This window comes from Anabrus simplex, chromosome 7, assembly GCF_040414725.1.
Source record: "Anabrus simplex isolate iqAnaSimp1 chromosome 7, ASM4041472v1, whole genome shotgun sequence".
Taxonomy (NCBI): domain Eukaryota; kingdom Metazoa; phylum Arthropoda; class Insecta; order Orthoptera; family Tettigoniidae; genus Anabrus; species Anabrus simplex.
The window spans coordinates 171,076,725-171,091,879 of NC_090271.1; positions in this window are offsets into that span (position 1 = coordinate 171,076,725).

The window sequence follows — 15,155 nt, forward strand, 5'->3', positions numbered from 1 at the left end:
GGTGACGATATGATAGTATAGGATAGGATACGACAGGGCTAGAACGGAAACGACCGTGCCCTCAACTGAGGAACAGTCCCAGCATTTTCTTGGTGTTTACATGGGAAACAACCGAAAACCATCTTAGGGCTGCCAACAGTGGGGTTAGAATCCACCACCTCCAGAATGCAAGCCAACAGCTACGTGACACAAACTGTGTAGCCAACTCCCTCTGGAAATCCAGTATAAAGTCTTCAAAATCTTCGTCTTCCGCCATAGGATGAAGGTTGGGAATATGCGGCAAACAACTGTGTAAGTGGCTTGTCAACGTCGTATTCTGTACATCACTCTTTTTCCTTTGTACTGGTAAAAATTAGGTAACAGCTGTTGCTGCACTGCCTTGCAGGTTGCAGTCGATGACGAAGTTACAGGAGGGACAGATACACGTGATGGCACTTACGATGGCTTTTCAGAACCTGATTCCTGAGTACCATGCACATTAATGAGACCTACATTAACCAGCTGAATTTTTTAAATTATTATTATTATTATTATTATTATTATTATTATTATTATTATTATTATTATTATTATTATTATTATTATTATTATTATATACATTCGTTTAGCCCCTTAAGGAGCACGTGGAACCATTAAATAGCACTGGTATTCTTCATCTTCTTGTTCTTATCTTCCCAAAACTTCCTCATCCTTTCGCTATGGGCCTGCCGTCTTTCTTGTGTCCATGAGTTTTTAAGTTTCAAGCTTTTCTCAGACGGATTCTTGGGTGCAAATTTATGGCTGTTGATCTTTTGTCTGTATGTATTCCTTGTGGTTGCCATTGGATCAACGTCGACTTCTGAGAGATCCTTTTGTGCATCCACTAGCCAGCGAACTTTGGTTTGTCGGTTTCCATTGATAATAAGAAATATTTTATTATTATTATTATTATTATTATTATTATTATTATTATTATTATTATTATTATTATTGTTACCGTGTTTTGGTGGTAGTTATGCATGAAAGAAGGTGCTGGGTGGTGAATGGGTCTCAAGCTACTAAAGTGAAATTAATTTTAAAATTTAACAAGGTTATATTTTCTTTTCAAAATTAGGTAACAACAAATAGAACAGGTACTTAGTAGCCGAAACACGATTGACAAATACATTTACATAGGTACCCCATTTGGGGTTTCAAAAGTCAGAAACATAATTCTTGAGCAATGAGCCCAACCTTACAATGAACACCATACAACAAAGGGGCCGAAAACCCCCAAACATGCCAGAAACATCTGCTTCCAATTACATCCAAAAGCCTCCTTGAGGCGGAAACACAATTTTCAAAAAGGGCAACTTCCCCCTAAAATACAAGCCTATCATAGGCCACTCCGAACTCCACCTTTAAGCCGTCCTCAAAGGACATATACACAGGGGCAAAATACCCAACCTACTGAGGTCTGTTAAATAACAAGAAGATTAATACATGACCTCTAAAATACAATTTGAGAGGAGGCGAACTTGCACTCCTAATACACTTTGCTTAAGACCTACTTGGCACTAGGCCGTTAATACAAGGGCTAATCCCATACTACAGAGGTGACTTAATAGCAATTTACATTACATTACGGAAGAATTGGTTGAGAAAAATAAGTTCACCTCAGGACGATGTGAGTGGGAGCTCGAGAGGGTTAAGCACTCTCTATCCCGATATGTCGTTTTAAAAGAGAATATATGAAAAGAGTAGTTACATTTTAGGAAAAGGTTACATGGTTGAACGCTTAGAACCCGCCCCGAAAGTTAAACTGCTGAGCTAGCAAAGAAAGAAGTTATTAATCGGCCATTACCTTGTGTTGAACGGCTGGAGAAGAAAGAGGCGCTTCCCGCCCCCTGCTATGTACTTAACACACTGAAAGATGGAACAGAAGTGGCCCGGAGACCCGAAAATCAGCAGTTTATATCCTCTCGCGGAAGGTTCTAGGCGTTAGGGGAAAGAAAACACCCTCCCACAAACTCTTTATTGGGTAGGACCCCGCAACAGATTCAAGTTGGGGGAAGATACACCAGATTGGTCAGAAATTAATAGAAGAAATTCGGGATTGGATACATTCATAACAAGGGGAAGAAAGGGGTAAATATTGCCAACTTAAACAATGACAGAAAGAAATTTAACAAGGAACAAACTCTTGAAATTAAATTTTCTCCAAAAAAATAGTTCTTTGACTCCGCACTAGGTTGCACTATTGTAGATCTTCAGTAGTGTCCTCTAGAAGAGAAAGTTCACACTTCTTACTTCAAGCGAAACAAAAACACATCAAAAGTGACACAGTTCTAAAACTCCAAAATTTACAGGTAGTGACATCTTCTGAGAAGGTAGAAAATTAATAACGTCAATAAAGTTCAGACTTCCTCCAGCAGAGGAGTTTTAACTGGCGCGCATTTAAATTAGCGGCGTGGAGGTGTACCACCCGGTACAGACCTCCCCCCCCCCCAAAAGTTCCTCCAAGGGGTAACACAGAAGAACATAAACTTTTGTTTGAAAATAAGGTCCAAGTTTTGATGTTGATATTAAAATAAATTGCAGAAGTATTTGAGAAATTTCTTAATTCAGTTCCAAAATTTTTGTTGTAATTGGTAACGTAAGGTTTTTATGTTTGTAGAAGGCGAATTTCTGAAGATAATCTTTTAAAAGGTGATGAAAAATTTTGCAATGTCCACCAATTTGTTGTTGAATTCCCAAGTGTAGTCATCTCTTATAGTGACTGTCCATGTAGTTGATGTAGGCTAAGTTGGATGGCCAGACCGGCCGTTGCAGCTTGCGTCCAAAGGAGGCCGCTCGGACCCCTCAAGTACCCTGAGATACCGCTCGCCCACACTATGAGGGGAGCAGAGGTGTTGAAGCCCGCCGCGCCCGCGGTGAACATATACAGGCTGCGGGCAAGTAGCAGGTCGTGCGCCGCACATCAGCCTTGGCCGGGAGGAGAGCTCCGGCTCGCCGTGCACACGTCGTCCTCGCTGGGGCCGAGGGGGCCCGTCCTCTGCTCCAGTTGCTGCACGGCGCCGCGCGGCTGCGGGGGCACTGAAACATTAAAGCTTGGCGGCAGAATTGTGTTGGACCATCATCTTCTTTGAGGGTACAGGCTTGTGGAGAGGTTGAGGGGCCAGCGGCGTGCGGATATCCATGGCATTTACTCAAATCAAGCCACAGTGTGTATTGAAGCAGGAGACGGGAGCGTGGTAATGGCCGAGGCAAGGACAGAATGGCAGTTTAACGGATCGGGGAAGGTTTTACACGAGGCTTACATATAAGACCAAAATATTATAGAAGGGGCAGAAAGCCTTAAAAGTTGAACTCAAAAAAAAATTTATATAACCTTCATATTCCTTTCAAATTATATGAAGCAAGTTGACACAAAATTTACACTGGTTTCACCTGTGACAGGAGAACCCTAAATATCCTCTCGGTGACTGGATTGCTTACTAACAACGTAACTGGCGTAAGAAAATCGAGAATTATACAAGGCCCATGAAATCTGGGGGCAAGCTTGCCCGCGGGAACAAAATTCTTGACCATCACCTGGTCACCTACCTTCAAAGTGGTGGGTCTCCGTCCACGATCATACTTTTCCCTAACCTTTTCATGAGACACTTTAAGATTGGCTTTAGCCTTCTTCCAAAGATCTTTAATGTTATCCGGATCTATTGTCTCGGGTAGAATGTCATTCAGAGACCAGAGGTTAGAGAGCGGCGAGTTGGGAACAAACTTGAACATCAAAGAAGCTGGAGTAAACTTGTGAGATTCATGAACCGCCGAATTCAAAGCAAAAGCTATCCAATGCAGGGACGTGTCCCACCTGGAATGATCTTCATGATGATAGGCAATAAGTGCGGACCTGAGATTACGGTTAACCCGTTCAGCCAGGGATGGTTGAGGGTAATAAGCAGAAGTAGTTACATGAGAGATGGACAAGTCAAAACAGAATTTACGAAAAAGATTAGATGTAAAAGCCTTAGCATTATCAGATACAATATATTGGCACGGACCAAAAGAAGCAAAAATAGAATTTAAGCAAGTAATTGTAGACTGAGCGGTAGCCAGCTTAGTCGGAAATAACCACGAAAATCTTGTAAAACCATCTACGCATACAAAGATGAACTTGTTGGCATTCCCCTTTGACTGGGGGAAGGGTCCTACATAATCAATATACAGGCGTTCCATGGGGCGCGACGCTTGATGAGAAGACAAAAAGCCTACCTTAGTGGACATGGTGGGTTTACTGAGCAAACAAGATTTACAAGCTTTTACAAGTTCACGAATTTCGCCGTCCATACCTTTCCAGATGAACATTTCACGAATCTTTTCACGGGTTTTAAAGATTCCAAGATGCCCTCCTAATGGGGTCTCATGATAATACTTGAAGATCATAGGTACAAGAACCGCTGGAACAACAACTTTCATCAACTTATCATGCCTCGAAGGGCAACATAGAACACCATTCCTCAGGACATAAGGGACAGCATGTTCCCCAGAAGAAAGGGCTTCCATTATCGGAGCCAGCGTCGGATCTTCACGTTGGTATTTCTCAATATCCCTAAAAAGCATGGGAGCATCTGTTAAGATGGCATTAACCTCAGATAGCATGGACTCGGGAGGTGATGAACTGTCGACCTGTTCATGGTTCTCAACGTCATTATGAAACATACGGCTGAGTCCATCAGCAACAACATTTTCGGTACCTCTGATATGTCTAACATCAAACTGGAAGGCGGAAATACGAATAGCCCAGCGGGCTATACGACCAGTACGACGCGGCCTACCTAAGACCCAGCTTAGGGCTTGATTATCTGTCTCCAGGTCGAATTTAACATGTTCCAGATAGAGACGGAACTTCTCTAAGGCGAATAAGACTGCCAAACCTTCGAGCTCATAGATGGAATACTTGGCTTCTTGAGCCGACAATGTCCTAGACGCATAGGCGATGGGGCGCCTCCCTAGTTCAGTCTCTTGAAGAAGGACTGCAGCTACCGCTGACGACGATGCGTCGGTTTGGACAATGAATTTCTTCGAGAAATCAGGCATAGCAAGTACAGGGGCATTACAAAGAGCTAATTTAAGGTCTTCAAAAGCGGCTTGTTGAGAAGGTCCCCACTCGAATTTGATGCCTTTCCTACGAAGAAGGTTTAAGGGCGCCGCTCTATTAGCAAAGTTAGGAATGAACTTTCTGAAGAAATTCACCATACCAATGAACCTGGCGATACCTTTAATGTCCTTGGGAGGTTTAAAATCACGGATGGCCTGTGTTCTAGAATGATCGACTGCTACACCATCGGGTGACACAATATGCCCTAGGAATGACATAGAGGGCTTAGCAAAGGCGACCTTGGACAACTTAACGGTTAACCCAGCCTTACGAAGGCGCTCGAGAACTTCTCGCAGATGATCTAGATGTTCTTCAAAAGTCTCTGAAAATACGACGACATCATCTAAGTAGTGATGTAAGTACTCAAATTTGATGTCGGAGAAGACCCTATCTAGTAGCCTAGTGAGCACAGCTGCCCCCGTGGGGAGCCCGAAAGGCACGCGGTTGTATTCGTATAAATTCCAGTCCGTGGCAAACGCTGTAAGGTGTTTAGACTCTTCGGCAAGGGGAATTTGATTATAGGCCTGATTCAAGTCCAAGATAGTGAAGAACTTGGCCTTACGAAACCATGAAAAACAAGAATGAAGGTCAGGAAGGGGCACAGATTGCAACACCACCTTCCGATTGAGAGCCCTGTAATCAATGACAGGCCTGAAGCCTCCTTGGGGTTTCGGGACTAGAAAAATAGGCGATGAATACGCCGACTTAGAGGGCCTAATAATACCATCCTTCAACATCTGGTCGATAATTTCTTTCAGAGCCTTCATTTTAGGTGGAGATAGCCTATAAGGTGGAAAACGAACAGGAATCGAATCCGTGACCTCAATTTTGTATTCAATAAGGTCAGTAACACCAAGAGTATCAGAGAACACCTCTGGAAATGACTGACATAATTTACGAATACTATCAGCCTGCTCCTCAGGTAGATGTCTAAGGTCTAACAACATCTCATCCTGGGTAGGCGAAATAGATGAACATGACACAGAATTACACTTAAACAAGGGAATTTTACAATTGGACGCAAATTTGAATGTGCACGACTTACTCTGAAGATCGAGCACAAGACCAGTGTGAGAAATAAAGTCCGCTCCCAGTATGATGGGGCAAGACAAGTGCTTAGCCACAAACAATTTAATTTTCCATGTAAATTTAAAAATACGAATTTTGACCAGTACGGAACCTAGAATTTCTAATGGAGATGAATTAGCCGAAACATATTGAATAGGAGATGAGACGTAGTCAGGTAGTTTACAAACAGCTTTCAATTTAGAATACCATTCAGCCGAAATAATCGAACAAACACTGCCTGAATCTAAGAGAGCTGTTATAGGCTCGTTATTTAACTCAATCTTAAGAAAAGGAACAGGTGCGGGGGTATCCGCCGCAATCCTAAGACACTCTTTGGGGCATTCAAAAGATGTATTCGAAGACTTATCGTTCCCTGAATTCTCGATCTTTTTGCCAGGGGCTGAGCCTTGGGAAGCAGAATTAGTTGACTCAGCCGCAGCCACTAGTCACTTTTGATTGTTGTTGGAAGTTACACCAGAAGTTGAGCAGGAGGGGGTGCTATTCGAATTGGGACAATTCTTTGCGATATGTGAGAAAGCCCCACATTTAAAACAGCCTTGTGATGAACCCGCTCCATTATTTGCCCTACTAGACTTGATCAGAGGACACTTGTTGCGCAGATGGTCAGGCGACCCGCAAGCATAACATTTACGAGGGGTGACTGATCGGCGAGGTGGAGGCCGAGTATTACTAATGGAAGGCGGGGGTTCTTTCGCGACACGCAAAGAATCGGCGTATCTAACTCCTTCCGCTGAGACGGCCAATGCTTCAAGTTCCGAGAAAGTTTGCGGGCATGCCGCGAAACACAAATATGACCTGTAGGGTGGTGAGATCCCTTCAACAATAGCTTGCACGATCTGATCCTCAGGGAAGTGGAGAGCAAACACCCTAGTATAAAACTTAATATCTTGGATGAAGTCTGCCAGGTTTTCATCCAAGCGCTGTACACGATAATAGTACTTCTGAATAAGTGAAGACCTGGCCCTAGCCGGGATGAAGTTAGCTAGCAAATGGGCATGGAAATCCTCAATAGATGATTGCTCGGCAATGGCTCTTACTATTTTATCTGAGAGAATACCAATAGCATACGGATAGATAATTTGCAAAATTTGACATGGAGAAAGAGAAAAAACAAGGGCATGATCCTAAAATTCCACTAGAAATCTTAAAAATGAAATTACATCACTGGTGGTATTAACGGAAAACTTAGAAATACCTCTGAGCAACATTGCCAATGGATGAGGCAAGCTACTAAACCCGGGTGACATAGTAGGTAAAGGTTTCAATGGCAAGGAAGTTAATTCAGAACGGATGTTACTCAGCGATGCACGGCGTTCAGACTCGTTGTCCAATGGGGCAGAGATAGTTTGAGCAGCGATGGTTTTCCTATTTACTTCTCCCTTAGCAGGTTCTTCCTCGCTACCTACATTCACTATGGTGGGCTGATCAGATTTGGGAGGAACTTCCCCAGTTAACAATTGAGTGACCTTACTAGATAATTCGGAAATATTTTCCAGGAGCGTACTAGCTTCCTTCCTCTGAACGTCATTCAGTTTTAGAGACAACAGATCGTTAACCCTATTCGAAAAATGATATAGCCTGCCTTGCACACGCTTAATTTGATTCGGAGACGGATCATTTTCATCAAAAAAACTAACTACAGAAGCTAGCCCAGTAACATTCTCCGTGATCGTGGAAAGAGAATCGTCAATTTCTTTCTCTCCCAAATTGGGGATGGAAATGGGCAAATCCAGGGACTCTCTAAGCTTGTTAGTGTCTATTGCAACCGTGCCTCCAGATTGCACATTTCTGATAGTTAATTCATAGATCAACTCCTCCTTGCGCATATAGTTAAGAAGGAGAACATCGCGAGGGCCGGGCATGATGACAGACCAATTTTGAAAAGGTCAAAAAATTCCAGCAACTGAGAAAATGGTTAGAGTTCGGAACAAACAAAATTTAGCCGTCAAAAGGGGCTAAATTGAGACCCATTCAACCACGCTCTGGTACCACTTGTTACCGTGTTTTGGTGGTAGTTATGCATGAAAGAAGGTGCTGGGTGGTGAATGGGTCTCAAGCTACTAAAGTGAAATTAATTTTAAAATTTAACAAGGTTATATTTTCTTTTCAAAATTAGGTAACAACAAATAGAACAGGTACTTAGTAGCCGAAACACGATTGACAAATACATTTACATAGGTACCCCATTTGGGGTTTCAAAAGTCAGAAACATAATTCTTGAGCAATGAGCCCAACCTTACAATGAACACCATACAACAAAGGGGCCGAAAACCCCCAAACATGCCAGAAACATCTGCTTCCAATTACATCCAAAAGCCTCCTTGAGGCGGAAACACAATTTTCAAAAAGGGCAACTTCCCCCTAAAATACAAGCCTATCATAGGCCACTCCGAACTCCACCTTTAAGCCGTCCTCAAAGGACATATACACAGGGGCAAAATACCCAACCTACTGAGGTCTGTTAAATAACAAGAAGATTAATACATGACCTCTAAAATACAATTTGAGAGGAGGCGAACTTGCACTCCTAATACACTTTGCTTAAGACCTACTTGGCACTAGGCCGTTAATACAAGGGCTAATCCCATACTACAGAGGTGACTTAATAGCAATTTACATTACATTACGGAAGAATTGGTTGAGAAAAATAAGTTCACCTCAGGACGATGTGAGTGGGAGCTCGAGAGGTTTAAGCACTCTCTATCCCGATATGTCGTTTTAAAAGAGAATATATGAAGAGAGTAGTTACATTTTAGGAAAAGGTTACATGGTTGAACGCTTAGAACCCGCCCCGAAAGTTAAACTGCTGAGCTAGCAAAGAAAGAAGTTATTAATCGGCCATTACCTTGTGTTGAACGGCTGGAGAAGAAAGAGGCGCTTCCCGCCCCCTGCTATGTACTTAACACACTGAAAGATGGAACAGAAGTGGCCCGGAGACCCGAAAATCAGAAGTTTATATCCTCTCGCGGAAGGTTCTAGGCGTTAGGGGAAAGAAAACACCCTCCCACAAACTCTTTATTGGGTAGGACCCCGCAACAGATTCAAGTTGGGGGAAGATACACCAGATTGGTCAGAAATTAATAGAAGAAATTCGGGATTGGATACATTCATAACAAGGGGAAGAAAGGGGTAAATATTGCCAACTTAAACAATGACAGAAAGAAATTTAACAAGGAACAAACTCTTGAAATTAAATTTTCTCCAAAAAAATAGTTCTTTGACTCCGCACTAGGTTGCACTATTGTAGATCTTCAGTAGTGTCCTCTAGAAGAGAAAGTTCACACTTCTTACTTCAAGCGAAACAAAAACACATCAAAAGTGACACAGTTCTAAAACTCCAAAATTTACAGGTAGTGACATCTTCTGAGAAGGTAGAAAATTAATAACGTCAATAAAGTTCAGACTTCCTCCAGCAGAGGAGTTTTAACTGGCGCGCATTTAAATTAGCGGCGTGGAGGTGTACCACCCGGTACAATTATTATTATTATTATTATTATTATTATTATTATTATTATTATTATTATTATTATTATTTTGTACCTTCTTACAACGCGTTGCTATGAAATTGTTTCTCTGTAATTGAGTTTTTGTCCACACCAATCGTGTCGGGTCTTTAGCTCCTTGTTGACAATACGGCGTGAATCACAAGATGCATAGTGGGCAGACCACGCATAACAGTTTTGAGGAACTGCGCTTCTGTATGTATCACCACATGTAAGCCTCACACAAAGCACTTCGAATAACTAAAGAATATCTGTAACCTGGCAACACGTAACAGAGTAGGAATATCTGTACTGCCTCTAAAGTGTTACAAAATTATCGCTCGCGCCTGCGCAGGAGTGCGCCCTTAAAGCAAGCCGCTATGCTTCTTAATATCCGTCAGCCAATCAGAAACTCCTACCCTCCCCTTGGGTTCGTTCAGCTAGAGATGGGGAATCTGATTCTTTTAGAAGAACCGATTCACTAGAATGATTCGTTCATTTGATTCGTTAATTCGTTCATTCCAATACCACGTAACGGAGAGCCGAAAGCGAAACCATGGACTCAGAAGAACCATTCCGTTATTTTCTTTATAACTGCTACTACTTTACATGTTTACAGGTTACAAGAAATGAAATGTTCAAGGTATAATAATAATAACTGATAGCATTTTAACAAGAGTAATATCCTTTTTAGAGGTTACAGTCGAAAAATGCTACAGAACACAACTGTTCGACTAATCCTTTCTAAACTTAAGTAGCCATTATTCGAAATTATACGAGAATCGAATTTGAAAATTATAGCAGATAAGAACATTTTTGCGGCCATGTTTCACGCGTTAGTTCACGAGAACAAGAACGTGAACGTGAACCTTGAAGTAAACTTAACATTTCGCAACGAGCTGGAAGTTGAGTGTACAGTATATTAAAGTTCCGAGAAATGTGTGACTTGAAACGACGTGATAATTTCTTATTCAAACAATTTTTTCTTTTTTTGTAAAGTTAAGTTAGGAGTATTTGACTTGTGGACCGGACTTTTAGTTCAGGTAAAATAAAAAATAACAGAGTCGTTCTTCACAAGTTGCCTTTGATTCAAAATGGTGGCTACCCGATTTGGCGATGTGAATCAGAACGAACGAGGAACCAAGGAACGAGTTGCGGCTTTGCGGCTGCCATCTCTCGATTCAGATTTCGATTCACATACGAGTCAATTCATTTCGCTCACTGAACCATGATTCAGTCGTTCATTGCAATGATTCGTTCATTATGAATCACTCGTTCAGAATGTCCCCATCTCTAGCTCAGACAGTTACTTTTTTTATTAGGGTCTCCGGAGGAACATAATATTTCTGGAACAGCTTAGACTGATGGAATAGGATACAGTAACATGTTACGATATGTAACTCCCATCTCTAGTATGTTCTAATCTTTCTGCGGCTTCATTTACTTTTTCTACGTTAAGTACACGTTTTTCAACACTTCGCTTCTTATCGAGTATAGAACCAGTTCATCTAAATTTGTTTACGAGTTTCCGCACGGTCTTTCTATGCGGAGGGCGTACACCTAAAAATTGTTACAACTCACCTAACGACTTCCCTGCAAGACTCTGTTTTCATATAATTATCGTACATAAATACCCTTTCCTGTACCGTGTACGCATGTGGAGACATTATGAGAATTACACCTGGAAGAAACACTTCACAACTCGAGAACAGCTAGAGGCAGTTCAACACTTAATACACGTACTAAAGACGGACCTGAATTGCAAAGTGTGAGCATTCCCGTGCTGTCGCTGCGCTTTGTAACGGGAAGTGATGAGTCAACCGGAGGCAGACAAGCTGGGTGCGCCTGCCGGCCAACAGATGAGCGAAACTCACTGTATCTATAAATTGACCTCCTTAACAAGATAATGTTCCTTCTGTTTCTATTGTTTTTAGTTCTTCGGGATGCTTTTGGAGGTGGGGTGTGTACTTGAATTTCGACTTCTTTCTGTCGCAAAGGAAGGATAAAGGCCACCTTTCACTATCGCTCCATACCTCCGAATGGAGTGGTGTCACTCCAAACTCCCGAAGTGCACGTGGGTACCGCCGTCCGTTGGTGGGGGGGGGGGGGTGCGATGAATCTGAGGGATTTCTGTCGCGTTCGAAATCCAGCAGACCGCTCCAACACGCCAGTCAACGCGTCGTTACTTAATGAATGAGGAAATAATACGTAAAACGGCTCCAAGCCACCACGCAAACTTGCTAGTCAGTGGGGAAATAATCGTTCAAGTAGCGTCAGTCCATTGGAAGATACCGTCCGATACTCTACATGTTTCGAGGTATGTCTGGGGCGACTTTGTTTTGGAGGAGAATAATATAAACAACTAGCACTTACCCGTGGCTTCGCTCGCGTGGGTTTTGTCATCTGATAAAAGTAATCGTTCCTCGATACTGTACTAAGACATTATCTGAAAATCCCTAAAGTATAAAAACTCACCGAAGAAGTGAGTTTCATTTACCCCACAAAGTCTTTGTAAACCACGTTTGTTCTATTGGCTTTTGGGTTCTAAGATGCAATTTAGAACTGTAAGTGTGAGAAATAGTCTTCTCTCAAGTCGAAAAACGTTTAGTTTTAAAGAAGATTCCAAATATCTCCACCGAAGAAAATGGAAATTGCAACACCCAAAAGGAGTTGTGCTACATTGCTGCAATTGAACATGCAAGACGAGTGTTCGGTTGTGATTCGTTGATTACACTTTCAGGCCCCTCTGACCGCAAGTTTGGACAACAATCAATACAGGATGTGCCCACCACGAGCTGCAATACATTGATGAATTCGTCCAGGCATGGAGTCAATAAGGCCCTGGATCGCTTCTTGAGGAATTGTGGCCCATGATTGCTGCACTGCACGGGTCAGTTGTTCCAGAGTTGTGGGTGACTGAGGAGGGTTGGCCAGTAGTCGACCCATCATGTCCCACGCATGCTCAATAGGACTGAGGACCGGGGATCTGGCGGGCCTTTCTGAGGTTGTGATGTCGTGGAGAGCTTCTCCGGAGACGCGTGCAGTGTGAACCCGGGCATTGTCCTGCTGAAACATCCCATTAGCAATGTTCGCCATCATAGGGACAACCACTGGATTGAGTACCCTACCAATGTACCGTCGAGCAGTCATAGTACCCTCAACAAGCACTAATTGTGATTTCACATTAAAGCCAATAGCTCCCCAGACCATAATACTTGGGTTGGCCCTGTGTGCCTCTCGACAGTAAGATCTGGGCGGCCCCTCTCCCCGGTACGTCGGCGCACACGATTCCGGCGATCAATGCGGGCAAGACAGAAGCGCGATTCATCACTAAAGACGACCCTATGCCATTTGTCAACCCACGTCGATCTTTCTCGACACCAGGCCAGCCTTACACGTTGCTGTTGTGGGGTCAATGTAACACCTTCTGCAGGGACACGGGCTCATAAGCCAGCTGCACGCAGGCGATTACCAACTGTTTGTTGTGTAATGTGGGGTGCCACGGCTGCTCGAATTTGCGCTGCTGTTGCATGGGGTTCCATCCGGGCCATCCGAATGATGCGGCGATCCTCTCTCACAGTTGTCTGTCGCGCTGGGCCTGTGCCAGTTCTACGAGTGTGGGTACCTTCATTTGACCACTGCTGCCATACACGTTGTACCGTAGATACCTGTAGGCCAACACGTGCAGCGACAGTCCTTAGCGATAACAGCCCAATTATCCGAGCCCTCTCAAAAGGCGACAGTTGTTGATGGCGTGCTCTTCTCTGTCGTCGGAGCATGCTTGACGGAGAACTCTTCACTGCACAGACTGCAAGTCAACTATGCTAGACCAGAGTCCGTATACTGGAGTTTAATCCTCCACGACCAATCACGTGGGGAGACCTGTAGCAACAATCCAATGGGTCTGAAACTTTGATCGTTTACATGCCTACATGGCATCGTTCCATACCTTGAAAATCAGCACAAACGACCAATGCCTTCATGGTGTTGCAATTTCCATTTTCTTAAGTGTATTTCCACGTCAGTAACATCTTCAGTTTTTGAGATATAAGTATTCCCATAAAAATAATTCAACCCCTTTATCTGTCCTACCCCCTTCCCCAATCTACACAAGTAGATTTTACGAAAACAAAGAAAATACATATTTCTTTATTTTTAAAGGAGATTCCAAATAACAATTTTCACGTTTATAACATTTTCAGTTTTTGAGATGCAAGTACTCTTGTAAAAATAATTCATCTAATGTCTCAGTTATTCCCCCTATGTGGATTTTCCGAAAACAAAAGGAATCGTGTTTCTTTATTTTTAAAGGAGATTCCAAATACCAATTTTCACGTCTGCAACACTTTTAATATTTGAAATATAAGTATCCTCATACAAAGAATTCAACTAATTTTTCAATTCTTTCACCCCCTTAAGTGGATTTTCTGAAAACAAAAAATACGTATTTCTTTAATTTTAAAGGAGACTCCAAACACCAATTTTCACGTCTGTAAATTTTTGAGAGAATGCACTCCCTTTTCAGTCCTTTTCACCCCCTCTCTTAAGTGCTTTTTCCGGAAACAAAAAATATGTGGTTCTTTATTTTTAAAAGATTAAAAATACCAATTTTCACGTCGGTAACATATTAAGTGTTGAGATGTGCTATCGATACGCTCAATTTTAAAATTCATCCCCTTTTTCAATTCCCCTTATGCGGATTTCCCGAAAACAAATTACCTGTGTTTCTTTACTTTCACAGGACATTCCAAATACCAATTTTCACGTGTGTAAAATGTTACCTTTCTGAGAAATACTGTAGATATATATACAGGGTTATTCACCTAACATGTTACACGCAAATAACTTCTAAACCGTTAAAGATATCAGCATTCTCTTTTCATTTTCGTAAGTGGTACGCAGGGTCTTGTAAAATAACGTGCTACTTAGTCTCAAGGGGTGATTAACAACCGTGATATTGATACTAACTCTATATTTTTAAATGGAACGGCACAAATTTATACAGCTGATTTAAAAGTTCATCTGCGTACAAGTTCAAATATGTAAGTATTTTCAAAATTAGACAATTACTTTTTGAGATATAAATAAGAACAGCATGCCGCATCAGACGGCGTGAAGTCGGGCAGGACATATTGAGGCGCAAGCTGCTTCCTGGCCTTGATTTGTAACTGGCAGGACGGTTATAAGCTAAAACCCGACAAAGTTTTGGAGAAAATAGCCAAAAGGATGCCTCCTGATGCTTCTGGTGAACATATAGCGGAAAATTTGTGGTCAATGAATCTTACGAAGGTTCCTACTGTGTGTTTGGTGACGTGCGTTTCCTTACGATAGTTGGTAATTTGAATGCAATTTTAAGGGTTCTACCAACGCTACCAATGAGGCCCCCAATACCACATTGACAGCTCTTTTTGGACGCCACAAACAACCAAAGATATCATTAATTATTGCGTTTGTATCTTTTAATTTTG